Genomic DNA, 12992 nt, shown 5'->3' on the forward strand with positions numbered 1-12992 from the left:
TCTGAGACTGGTCAAAACTGCATTTCTCCAATTTACAGTATAAGCCATGTTGCAGAAGTTTGTGCAATACCTTTCTGACTTGTCTGTGGTGGGTCTCAATGTCCCTAGAGTGTATAAGTATGTCATCCAGGTATACAATAACACAATCATGTTGAAACTCCCTAAGAACTTCATTAATCAAATCCTGAAATACTGCCGGAGCATTACAAAGACCAAATGGCATAACCGTGTATTCATAGTGACCATAACGGGTATTGAACGCTGTCATCCACTCGTGTCCATGCTGGATTCTCACCAAGTTATACGCCCCTCAGAGATCTAACTTGGTGAAAATTTTAGAGCCCTTTAAACGATCAAACAGCTCGGTAATCAAAGGAATCGGATAGGCATTTCTGATGGTTATCTTATTCAAACCTCGGTAATCAATACAAGGTCTCAGAGTGCCATCCTTCTTTTTAACGAAAAAAAAACCAGCCCCGGCGGGAGAAGAGGATCTCCTAATGAATCCTTTTTCTAGATTCTCACAAATATATTCCTCTAGAACTGAGTTCTCTTGAGTGGATAGAGGATATACATTGCCCCTAGGAGGCATAGTACCAGGTAGAAGCTTAATTTTACAATCAAATGACCTGTGTGGAGGTAAGGTATCAGCCTTCCTCTTGTCAAATACTGCTTTTAAGTCCTGGTAGAGAGACGGTATCTGTCTCTCTGTAGACTAAATGGAAGTACCTGGTGTGTTTATTACAGCCAATGGAGAAACCCTGCGTAAACACCTCTCCTGGCAGCCCTGGCCCCATGAGAGTATCTCCCCTAACTCCCAATCGATAATAGGGTTATGTCTCTTTAACCAAGGGTACCCCAGGACTATGGGGACAGAAGGGGACGAAATGAGCATAAGTGATAACTCCTCCTCGTGTAAGATACCAACAGTTAAGTTAACGGGTATGGTCTCACGGGAGATAACAGGCTCAAGTAAAGGTCTACCATCTATGGCCTCAACGGCCAAGGGTGTATCCCTTAACTGGGATGGGATAGTGTGTTTAGTAGCAAAGGCTTGGTCGATAAAATTCTCAGCAGCTCCGGAATCTATCAAAGCCATAGTCTTTAGTACTCCCTTCTCCCAAGTTAAAGAAACTGGTATCAGAAGCCTGTGATCTTTATAATTATGAGTAGAGGACAAAATAGAAACACCCAAGGCCTGTCCTCTAGAGAAACTTAGGTGCGAGCGTTTCCCGAGCGATTAGGACAATTCAGGCGTAAGTGACCTCTGACTCCACAATACATGCATAATCCCTCTCTTCTCCTGTACTGTCTCTCTTCTTCTGAGAGGCGAGTATTGCCTATCTGCATAGGTTCAGGAAACAGTGAGGTAGTGGAATCAGGACTTTGAAATGCGGGAGCTAATTTAAAGGAAGGTCTAAGGTTCCTCTCTCGAGTGTTTTGTCTCTCTCTTAAACGCTCATCAATACGAGAAATGAACGAAATTAAATCCTCCAAATTTTCAGGGAGTTCTCTAGTAGCAACCTCATCAAGGATTACGTCTGATAGCCCGTTCAAAAATACATCTATATAAGCCTGCTCATTCCACTTAACTTCTGACGCCAGAGACCTGAACTCTAGTGCATAATCCACAAGTGTTCGGTTCTCCTGTCTCAGGCGCAACAGTAATCTGGCTGCATTGACCTTTCTACCAGGGGGGTCAAAAGTTCTTCTAAAGGCAGCTACAAAGGCATTATAATTATATACTAACGGGTTATCGTTCTCCCAAAGTGGGTTGGCCCATCTCAGAGCTTTCTCAATGAGTAAGGTGATAATAAATCCAACCTTTGCCCTATCTGTAGGATAGGAACGAGGTTGCAATTCAAAGTGGATACTAATCTGGTTTAAAAAACCACGACACTTCTCAGGTGAACCACCATAACGTACTGGTGGGGTAATGCGGGAGGAGGCACCTACAGTGGCTACCTCTAGGCCAGAACTTACAGGGGAGATAGAAGTAGTACGTGTCTCCTCTGGTGGATTATTGGCACGAGATAATAACGCCTGTAGTGCTAGGGCCATTTGATCCATTCTGTGTTCCATGGCTTCGAACCTAGGATCAGAGAGGCCAAGCTGACTGTTTGTACTTGCAGGATCCATTGGCCCTGTCGTAATGTCAGGATCGGGACAGGGATCCAACACGCAGAGTACAAACAGGACAGGATACGTATACTGGACCTTAGAATGGCCGGACTAACGTACAGAGAATATAGAGAATGGTCAGAGACAAGCCGAGGTCGGGGGAACGAGAGGACAGGTAAGCGAGGAACAAGCCGGGTCAAGGATAACAGAGGAAAACAGAGTAAGTCAAACAAGCCGGGTCGGAACCAAAGGGATAACAGAAAATACCAGAGCACTGTGTGACTAGGCAGGCTAGAACCATGACAGGGCAATGAGCAAATGAGAGAAGCACTGTTAAATACCCTGGCTCAGAGGGGTAGACACGCCTCCGACGAGTCCTGATTAGTCTCCAAACAATTGAGTGACAGGTCGTTCCGGATTGGCGTCATGACGTCGACTTCCGGACGTCATGCTACAAAAGGAAGTGACTCCCTCGCGGCCGGCGTTTATGTGACCGGGTGGACCGCGAGGAACATGGGAAACAGACCGTCCGGATGGATAGATGTCTAAGTCTCTACCTCTCCCAGAGGTAGAGACCTCAGGTACCCTGACACCCTGTCCCGATCCTGACATTACGACAGGGCCAATGGATCCTGCAGGTACAAACACTCAGGTTGGTCCTTCTGACTCTAGGTTCGACGCCATGGATCACAGAATGGACCAGATGGCTCTAGCACTACAGGCGTTACTATCTCGTTCTAGTAATCAACCAGAAGAGATGCGTAATACTTCTATCTCCCCTGTGAGTTCAGGTCTAGAGGTAGCCACTGTAGGTGCTTCTTCCCGTATTACTCCACCTGTACGTTATGGTGGTTCTCCAGAGAAGTGTCGTGGGTTCTTAAACCAAATAGGTATCCATTTCGAATTACAACCCCGCTCCTATCCTACAGATAGGGCGAAGGTTGGATTTATTATCACATTACTTGTTGAGAAAGCTCTGAGATGGGCCAATCCATTGTGGGAGAATGATAATCCGTTAGTATATAATTATAATGCCTTTGTAGCTGCTTTCAGAAGAACTTTTGACCCTCCAGGTAGAAAGGTCAATGCAGCTAGATTACTGTTACGCCTTAGACAAGATAACCGAACACTTGTGGATTATGCACTAGAGTTCAGGTCCTTGGCGGCAGAAGTTAAGTGGAATGAACAGGCTTATATAGATGTATTTTTAAACGGGTTATCAGACGTAATCCTTGACGAGGTTGCTACTAGAGAGCTTCCTGAAAATTTGGAGGATTTAATTTCTTTTATTTCTCGCATTGATGAACGTTTAAGAGAGAGGCAGAACACTCGAGAGAGAAACCGTAGACCTTCCTTTAAACTAGCTCCTTCATTTCAAAGTTCTGAATCCACAACCTCACTTTTTCCAGAACCTATGCAGATAGGCAATACTCGCCTCTCAGAAGAGGAGAGACAGTACAGGAGAAAGGAGGGGTTGTGTATGTACTGTGGAGTCAGAGGTCATTTACGCCTAAATTGTCCTAATCGCTCGGGAAACGCTCGCACCTAAGTTTCTCTAGAGGACAGGCCTTGGGTGTTTCTATTTTGTCCTCTAATCATAATTATAAAGATCACAGGCTTCTGCTACCCGTTTCTTTAACTTGGGAGAAGGGAGTACTAGAAACTATGGCATTGATAGATTCCGGAGCTGCTGAGAGCTTTATCGACCAAGTTTTTGTTACCAAACACGCTATCCCATCCCAGTTAAGGGAAACACCCTTGGCCGTTGAGGCCATAGATGGTAGACCTTTAGTTGAGCCTGGTATTTTTCGTGAAACCATACCCGTTAAATTAACTGTTGGTATCTTACACGAGGAGGATATATCTTTATTGCTTATTTTGTCTCCTTCTGTTCCCATAGTCCTGGGGTATCCTTGGTTAAAAAAACATAACCCTATTATTGATTGGGAACTAGGGGAGATAATCTCATGGGGTCAGGGTTTTCAGGACAGGTGCTTACGGACAGTGTCACCGCTTTGCGCAGTTAACACACCGATTAATTCTACCTACTCTACAGAGGTACAAATACCGCCCCTGTACCTGGATTTAAAGGCAGTATTTGACAAAAAGAATGCTGATACTTTACCTCCACACAGGTCTTTTGATTGTAAGATTAATCTACTACCTGGTACTATGCCTCCCAGGGGTAATGTATATCCTTTGTCCACTAAAGAGAACTTAGTCTTAGAGGAGTATATTCGTGAGAACCTTGAAAAAGGATTCATTAGGAGATCCTCCTCTCCTCCTCTTTTTTTTGTTAAGAAGAAGGATGGTACACTAAGACCTTGCATTGATTATCGAGGTTTGAACAAAATAACCATTAGAAATGCCTACCCTATTCCTTTGATTACCGAGCTCTTTGATCGTCTAAAAGGCTCCAAAATTTTCACCAAGTTAGATCTCAGAGGGGCGTATAACTTGGTGAGAATTCAGCAGGGACACGAGTGGATGACGGCGTTCAATACCCGTTATGGGCACTATGAATACACAGTAATGCCTTTTGGTCTCTGTAATGCACCGGCAGTATTTCAGGACCTGATCAATGAAGTTCTTAGGGAATTTCAACATGACTGCGTTATTGTATATCTGGATGATATTCTGATACATTCTAGGGACATTGAGACTCACCACAGACAAGTCAGAAGGGTATTGTGCAAGCTTCTTCAACATGGCCTGTACTGCAAATTGGAGAAATGCAGCTTTGACCAATCCCAGATAAACTTTCTTGGTTATGTGATTTCTGGGGAAGGGTTTAAGATGGACCCGGATAAGCTCCAGTCCATTTTAGATTGGCCTTTACCCAAGGGCCTCAAGGCCATTCAGAGGTTTATCGGATTCTCCAACTATTATAGGCGCTTCATTAAGGGATACTCTTCAATTATAGCTCCTATTACCAATATGACCAGACAGGGGGCTGACTCTAAGAACTGGTCTACTGAAGCCCTTCTTGCCTTCAAAACACTCAAGGAACTCTTTGCTTCTGCACCAATTTTAGTTCACCCTGATACGACTCTGCCTTTCCTACTCGAGGTAGACGCCTCAGACAGGTATAGGTGCTATCCTGTCCCAAAGGATAGGTGTGGATAAGCCCTTACATCCATGTGGTTTTTTTTCCAAGAAACTATCAGGTCCAGAGAGCAGATATGACATTGGTGACAGGGAACTACTAGCAGTTATCATGGCTTTGAAGGAGTGGAGACATTTATTGGAGGGCACCTTACATCCTGTTACTATTTTGACAGACCACAAGAACTTGTCCTATATTGGGGAGGCCAAGCGCTTGTCCTCCAGCCAAGCTCGTTGGTCTTTATTCCTCACACATTTCAATTACGTGCTCACTTATAGACCTGGTTCTAAGAATTCTAAAGCCGATGCTTTGTCTCGCCAATATGAACCTTCTGCGATATCTGAGCCGGTTTTGTCTTCTATAGTACCCAGGTGCAATATTATGGCCAACACGAGTCTCAAGATTCACTCTCCGTTGCTTGGTCAGATCATGAAGTTGCAGCATCTGGCGCCTAGACAGACTCCTGGGGCAAGGCATTTCGTTCCTCCTGAACTCCAACTGGAACTCTTACAGTGTTTTCACAACAGTAAGGCGGCTGGGCATCCGGGTATTCGCAAGACATGTTCCTTGATCTCTAAAGATTTCTGGTGGCCTTCTTTACGGAAGGATATTAGGGATTTCATCGGAGCATGTGAGGTCTGTATGAAGACTAAGCAACCTCATACGCTTCCATGTGGTTTGTTACATCCCTTGAACATTCCAGAGAGACCATGGTCCTGTTTGGCTATGGACTTCATTGTAGATTTACCTGTATCTAAAAAACAGACTGTGATCCTCACGGTGGTTGATAGGTTTACTAAGATGGCTCATTTCGTGCCCTTACCTAAACTCCCGACTTCTCCTGAATTGGCGGAGATATTCGCGAGAGAGATTTTTCGCTTACATGGGATACCTTCCGAAATTGTTTCCGATAGAGGTTCCCAATTTGTTTCACGTTTTTGGAGATCCTTCTGTTCTCAACTGGGCATCAAATTGAATTTTTCTTCTGCCTATCACCCTCAGTCTAACGGAGCTGCTGAACGTACCAATCAAAAGATTGAACAATATTTGCGTTATTTTGTTTCTGAACACCAGGACGATTGGGTCGGTTTGATTCCTTGGGCGGAGTTTGCACACAATAATCTCGTTTGTGATTCTACTCGTTACAGCCCCTTTTTCATGAATTATGGCTTTCATCCTTCCATTCTTCCCTTGGTCTCTCCTTCCCAAGGGGTACCGTCGGTTAATGTTCATGTTGCCAATTTGAGGAAGTTGTGGGATCAGACTCGACAAATTCTCCTACATAATTCCATGTTGTTCAAGAAACACGCTGATAAGCACAGAAGGGCGGCTCCGGTTTTTGTTCCAGGTGATAGGGTATGGTTGAGTACAAGAAACATTCGTTTAAAGGTTCCTTCTATGAAATTCGCTCCCCGTTACATTGGCCCTTACAGGGTTCTGACTCGAATTAACCCAGTTGCGTATCGCCTAGCTCTTCCAGCTGCCTTACGCATCCCTAACTCCTTTCATGTTTCCCTACTGAAACCGCTAGTCTGTAACAGATTTTCCTCCACTATATCCTCTCCTCGCTCTGTTCAGGTTGAGGGTCAGGAGGAGTATGAAATCAACTCCATCATCGATTCTCGAATCTCCCGGGGGAAGTTACAATATCTTATTGACTGGAAGGGATATGGTCCTGAGGAGAGGACTTGGGTACCTCAGGAGGATGTACATGCTCCTCGCCTCCGCAGGGCTTTTCACTCCCGTTTTCCATCTCGCCCCGGTTCCTTCCGCCCGGTGGGCGTTTCTGAGAGGGGGGGTACTGTCAGGGTACCTGTAGTCTCTACCTCAGAGGAGGTGAGAGACTTAGACGTTTATCCTTCCAGAGGGGTTGTTTCTTCCGTTCCTCGCGGTCCCCTCGGCCATTTACAAGCCGACCGCGAGGGATCCACTTCCTTATATGACGCGACGCTCAGTAGTCGACGTCATGACGCCAACCCGGGACGACCTGTCAGTCAAGTCCCGAGCACTAATCAGGACTCGTCGGGGGCGTGATTACCCTCTAGAATCAAGGTATAAAGTAAGGCTTTCGGCATCTGCTCATTGCCCTGTCGTGGTTCTAGCCTGTCTAGTCACTCAGTGCTCTTGTATTCTAGTTGTCTCTTTGGTTCTGACCCGGCTTGTTTGTACTACCCTGTTTATCTCTGTTACCCTTTGACTCGGCTTGTCTCTCGCTTACCTGTCCTCTCGTTCCCTCGACCTCGGCTGGTTCCTAGACCATTCTCTACTTACTCCTTACGTTAAGTCCGGCCATTCTAAGGTCCGGTATACGTACCTACCACCTGTTTGTACTCTGCGTGTTGGATCCCTGTCCCGATCCTGACATGTTCAAACTCAAGAAAATCTGTCTAGATGAAAATGCTTGTTCTTGGGTAGAACATTGGCTTAAAAACAGAGTACAAAGAGTTGTTGTTAATGGTAAATGTTCAAGCTGGACAGAGGTGGCAAGTGGTGTCCCTCAGGGGTCTGTTCTGGGACCCCTTCTATTTAACATGTTTATAAATAATCTTGAAGACAGCATTGAAAGTCATTTCAGTGTTTGCAGATGACACAAACATTTGTAAAATAATACAATGTGAGCAAGATATTACTTTGCTGCAGAGGGATTAAGATATAATGGGGGACTGGGCACTCAAATGGCAGATGAAATTTAATGTTGCAAAATGCAAAGTTATGCACTTCAGCGTAAAGAATACACAAGCAACGTATACCCTTAATGGAAGCGAATTAGGGATAACAACACACGAAAAGGACTTGGCAATTGTTATAGACAACAAACTATGCAGCAATGTGCAATGTCAATCAGCAGTGGCAGGCTACAAAACTAATACAAGGAATGGAACATATCAGCTATGAAGAAAGGTTAACAAATTGAAACCTATTTAGTTTAGAAAAACGTCGCCTAAAAGGAGATATGATAACATTATACAAATATATTCGGGGCCAATACAAACCATTGTGTGGAAATCTTTTCACAAACCGGACTTTACATAGGACACACATGGCCGTTTAGACTGGAAGAAAGAAGATTTCGTCTAAGGCAAAGGAAAGGTTTTTTTACTGTAAGAACAATCAGGATGTGGAATTCTCTGCCTGAAGAGGTGGTTTTATCAGAGTCCATACAGATGTTCAAACAGCTACTGGATGCATACTTGCAAAAACAGAATATTCAAGGATATAATCTTTTAATGTAGGGTAATAACTGCTTGATCCAAGGATAAATCTGACTGCCATTCTGGGGCCAAGAAGGATTTTTTTTTCCTAGCTTGTTGCAAAATTGTGCTTCAAACTGGTTTTTTGTTTTGCCTTCTTTTGGATCAACAGCAAAAAACAAATGTGAGGAAGGCTGAACTTGATGGACGCAAGTCTCTTATTTAGCTATGTAACTATGTAACGTTGTATTAGCAAAAATGCTAGCAAATATATAGACATTTTATTGTTAAATACAGCCTCTTCCTATTTAACAATCAGTTGTTGGAAATGAGATCTATGCTGATAGTGTATACATCTATTCTGACAACTGAGTGAAAGAGGAGGGTGGGAGAACCCTCCTAAAGGTGGTTCTCCTGTTCTTCATCACAACAACTACAGTGCATGTGCTCTAGGTTCCATGATTACACATCTTGCAAGCTTGTTTTGTGTTTGATAGGGGAATAAAGGTTCTCATGATTATGGGCTGGCAATTAAACCATGGTGATAACCTTGTGAAGGTGGATTGTTCTGCTTGGGGACGTTTTCCCAGGGAAGGGCAGCTTAGTGGTTATAGGGATTGGAAGGCAGGAGGGATTGGGATCTCCTTGTCATGACAGCACTGACATAAGGATGATAATAAATATATGATTTATTTTTATGATTAAATATATATTTATTGCTTCAGGAGTAGTTCTCAGGTTTGCAAAGCTCTCATGGCAGGTTTACTTTAAACATATTGAACAAAATAAACAAACGCAAACCATCAATAGTCCTTTTTTTTAATAATTATAATTATGCTAAATACACAGGTATGATAATTTCTCTTTAAACAAACTAATTGTGTTTTGAATTGTAAGACACAACGTGCAGAGCATAATAATGCAAACTGTGCAGTAATTCCTGCTAACCTTTCCGTCCATTCTTAGCTGAAATAACATAATGTCCAGTTGCAAAAACAAACAAGGAGAACACTTTGGAAGTTTATTTCTTATGTTATACAAACACATTCAAGTTCTGTATGTAAACTATTATTTACCGGGACTGCAGAAAACTAGAAGTGTCAGTGGCTCCATTCATCTTGGTGAAGCTTTCACAAGGCAGTAAGCCTCCACTAATGTGAGATTGCAATAATTGGTATGAGGATTTACTAAACTAATTTTCCACTTAGTGATTTGCTTTAAGGATTCTGGAAGAAGGGCAACACACCGAAAACGTCACATCAAACAACACATATTTGGAAACTGCAGGTTAAATTCATATTCCAATCACCATGGCCTCTTCTGCTTTTAGTAATCTACAAGTCTGTTTTGGGCTGCCTATTGTCTATTATGTGCAAAAATTACGTCTGCCTTCAGCGTGCTGGTGACAGATGTTGTCAACTTCTTCTCATGTAGGCCGGGCTGGGAGCACACATGCAATGGAAGCTTGATCTTCCCTCATTACCTCGCAGCCGTACCTGCTGCCCTCCTTTTGTGTATTCCAAGCTTGATTTTATTTTTGTTTATTTATTTTAAATGTGAAACCCTCACTCCCCAGGGTTTCAGCAATGTTTCAGCAATGTTAATTAATATCTTCAAACACCCATATTAAATTTATAGTTCACCTTTGCACTTTTCTTGCCAGTTCCATATTATCCTACTTCAAAACTTGTGTCCAAAATGGGATACATTTGTATTTTCATCATGCAACTTAAGTGACAATATAATTCTTGCTGGTGCTGATTGACAGGCATACTGCTACCTAGTCTGCTTTTTATAATTAATAAAAATAAATCCCATTTATACTATATGTATTGTGCTTGGTACTTCATTTTACTGGCAGCATACAGCATGACACTGAAAATGTCTAAAGAAAAACCTCTGCTTCACAACAGGAGAGATGTATACCACAGGAATTAAGCAATAATGTATTTGCCTTTTTAAATACATTTTCTAAGAAAAAGTCCAACGTTTGAGCATACAAGACTTGCACATTGCAGGACTAACCATCAGGCAGCCACCTGGGTCCATAGGATACTGATGGGCCTCAGAATGATGACTTTGCTTGGCCTCATTTACCATCCCTATGTGAAAAATGGAATCATAATCCTTCTCTGGACTGGAAGGGTCATGATCTGTGATTGGGTTTGCTAATGACAGATTTGGTGAGCTTTACCAAGTCCTTGTCAAGTTTAACCACTAACGCCATAACAGTATACATTAGAGACATTCTATTCTATAAGCATTGTGGCATTCTTTCATTTATGGTAATGTCTCAAAACACCATGAAATTGTGCAAAAGCTTTTGCAAATTATCTCAAAGTATTATTTAGGCTGAGCAGTCCAGGTCATCGGTTGGACTTGTTCTTCATTTCCCTCATCATCTACTAGGTCTCGACCATTGAATTACGTATATCAACATTTTTTAAAATGAAATAAACAGTTAGAATCTCATCCTACTGTTTCAAGTATGTGAACGTGAACTTTTCATTGATGATATGCATCGTATGCCTCAATATTCAGTTTTTCTGCTGGACCAGACAAAAACACTATGTCGTGTGTGCTTACATTGCTATTTCCTAATTTATATCTTTGTGTTATGGAAATAGAAATCACATGGATAAGCATAAAAGACATATTATAGGCAGAATGTTTTGTTCTGTAATAGATACAAGGTCAGCATTAGTTCTACTAAAAACAGTGAAAAGCTTCTTAGGCCGAAATTCAAGGACATGTTCTATCGGAGACCAGAAGGTAAAATACTCTCAGACTTCCTAATATCACAGCTAATAGCATAAATACACACTTTATACAGTATTTGCAAACTTTATGTATTATCTCTAGCTTTTCAGATAAATTATTATTAGCACACTATAACCTCCGCTGGGAAGATCCAGTTCTCATAGAAATTAGTTTTATTTAGTGTGTGCCACGACAGCTGGCAGCGACAAAAGTAATTCCATTGTCCGGTAATTTATTAATTTTTTATTACAATGTGTAAACTATTCTCAATGCAAGTGCATCACTGAGAGATGGCTACACAAAGATGTACTGCAGTCTAATGATTATTCATACAGATCATGAAAGGACAGGAAAGGGAAGAAAACAAAAAACTAGCGTGTCATGAAGATCACACGGAACTGGCTGATCCATGGTGCAGAGGACATAATAACACACTAACCTTGGGAACGTCAAATTTTACACACGAAGCACCAAAACCACTATACTAGTGCCACCTCTAATGGCTGTGACTCTCCTGACTCTTCCTGGTTGCTGACCTGATGTTTGTTTGGTATCTCTATGCCCTGCATGGAGACATCAAACACTCACCATTGTGCTGCTTTGAGTCTATCCATCTCTACAAGGAGATGCTGTCGGTGCAGTTCGGGGATTGAGCCTAGTCAATCCCTGTGTATTGATGATCTCTGCTGAGTTTAAGTGGTTGCTGTGGCTGTGGCTGGATTAAATGTAAGTAACTTTTTTTATTTTATTACTTCTTGGAAAGAGGCGTCAGGTGGAGCTGCATCAATATAACACCTGCGTTACTCTAATATTAGGAATACATGATTGTATTCCTAACAGAGTTTTCCTTTAAGAAAAAAAAAAACTGAATTCTGAAAAATCACCAACAATTACCAGTTTGTAAAAAACAAAAACAAAATATAGTTTATAAATACAAAAAATTCTGTTTTAATTAGATGTGTCTATGTGTTCCACTGTGTTAAGAAGTTGAATATTTTAGCTTAGGAGAGCTGTAAAGAACAAAACGTGAGTGGACGGCTGACTATAAAATAGTTAAGGTAAAGCTGACTTTTCACACTGTGCAAATGCTCTTGCTGCTCTGTTCTCTCTAACACTGTAGCACCTTTTCACGGTCCCAGACTGCGTATCAGGAGCTTCTGCTTGCTAGTAAGAAGGTAAGGAGAGGAGTAGACAAGTAAGGGCTGGGGTACATCAAGGAACTGTCCCCAGAAAGAGTACAACAAGCATCATTAGAAGTGTTCACTCCAAGTTCAGGATGCTGGAACATCACTGTCTGCATACTCCACCCTTAGTTGGTCGGCGTGCTTGATTTACATCAATTCATGCCAGGCTGACCTTCCAATTTGACGGGGCCTACCCATTCCCTTTCCCACCCCAGTGATGTGATTCGTATCACAGGCCTACTTTCTTTTACACAGCTCACCGACCTTCTCCTTCACAGGATGCAGGTGTTGCAGGGTATGGTTGAGAGATGAAAGCAAGAGATTAGTGTAGGGTTTATGTATTCTTATAAATGCATCCTGAGAGCTCCCTTCAGCACAAACTCCACCAGATACCTGATACGTGGGAGGTATGGCTTTTTTAATGTTTTATGTCTATAAGATTCTGTAATTAGACCCATCATAATTGTCATCACTAGGCTCAATGGGTTCCTAATCCGGCCCGGCCTGTGGTCTCTGCAGGACAACCTGCCAGTCATCCTGAACATAAACTTTCATCAGTTTGAGACATGCAAGCTGTAATGGACCGTTTTGCTCACCAGAGGTTAAAAACCGTTAAGGCGATATTCCCCT

Source organism: Pelobates fuscus, chromosome 1 (genome assembly GCF_036172605.1).
Source record: "Pelobates fuscus isolate aPelFus1 chromosome 1, aPelFus1.pri, whole genome shotgun sequence".
NCBI lineage: Eukaryota > Metazoa > Chordata > Amphibia > Anura > Pelobatidae > Pelobates > Pelobates fuscus.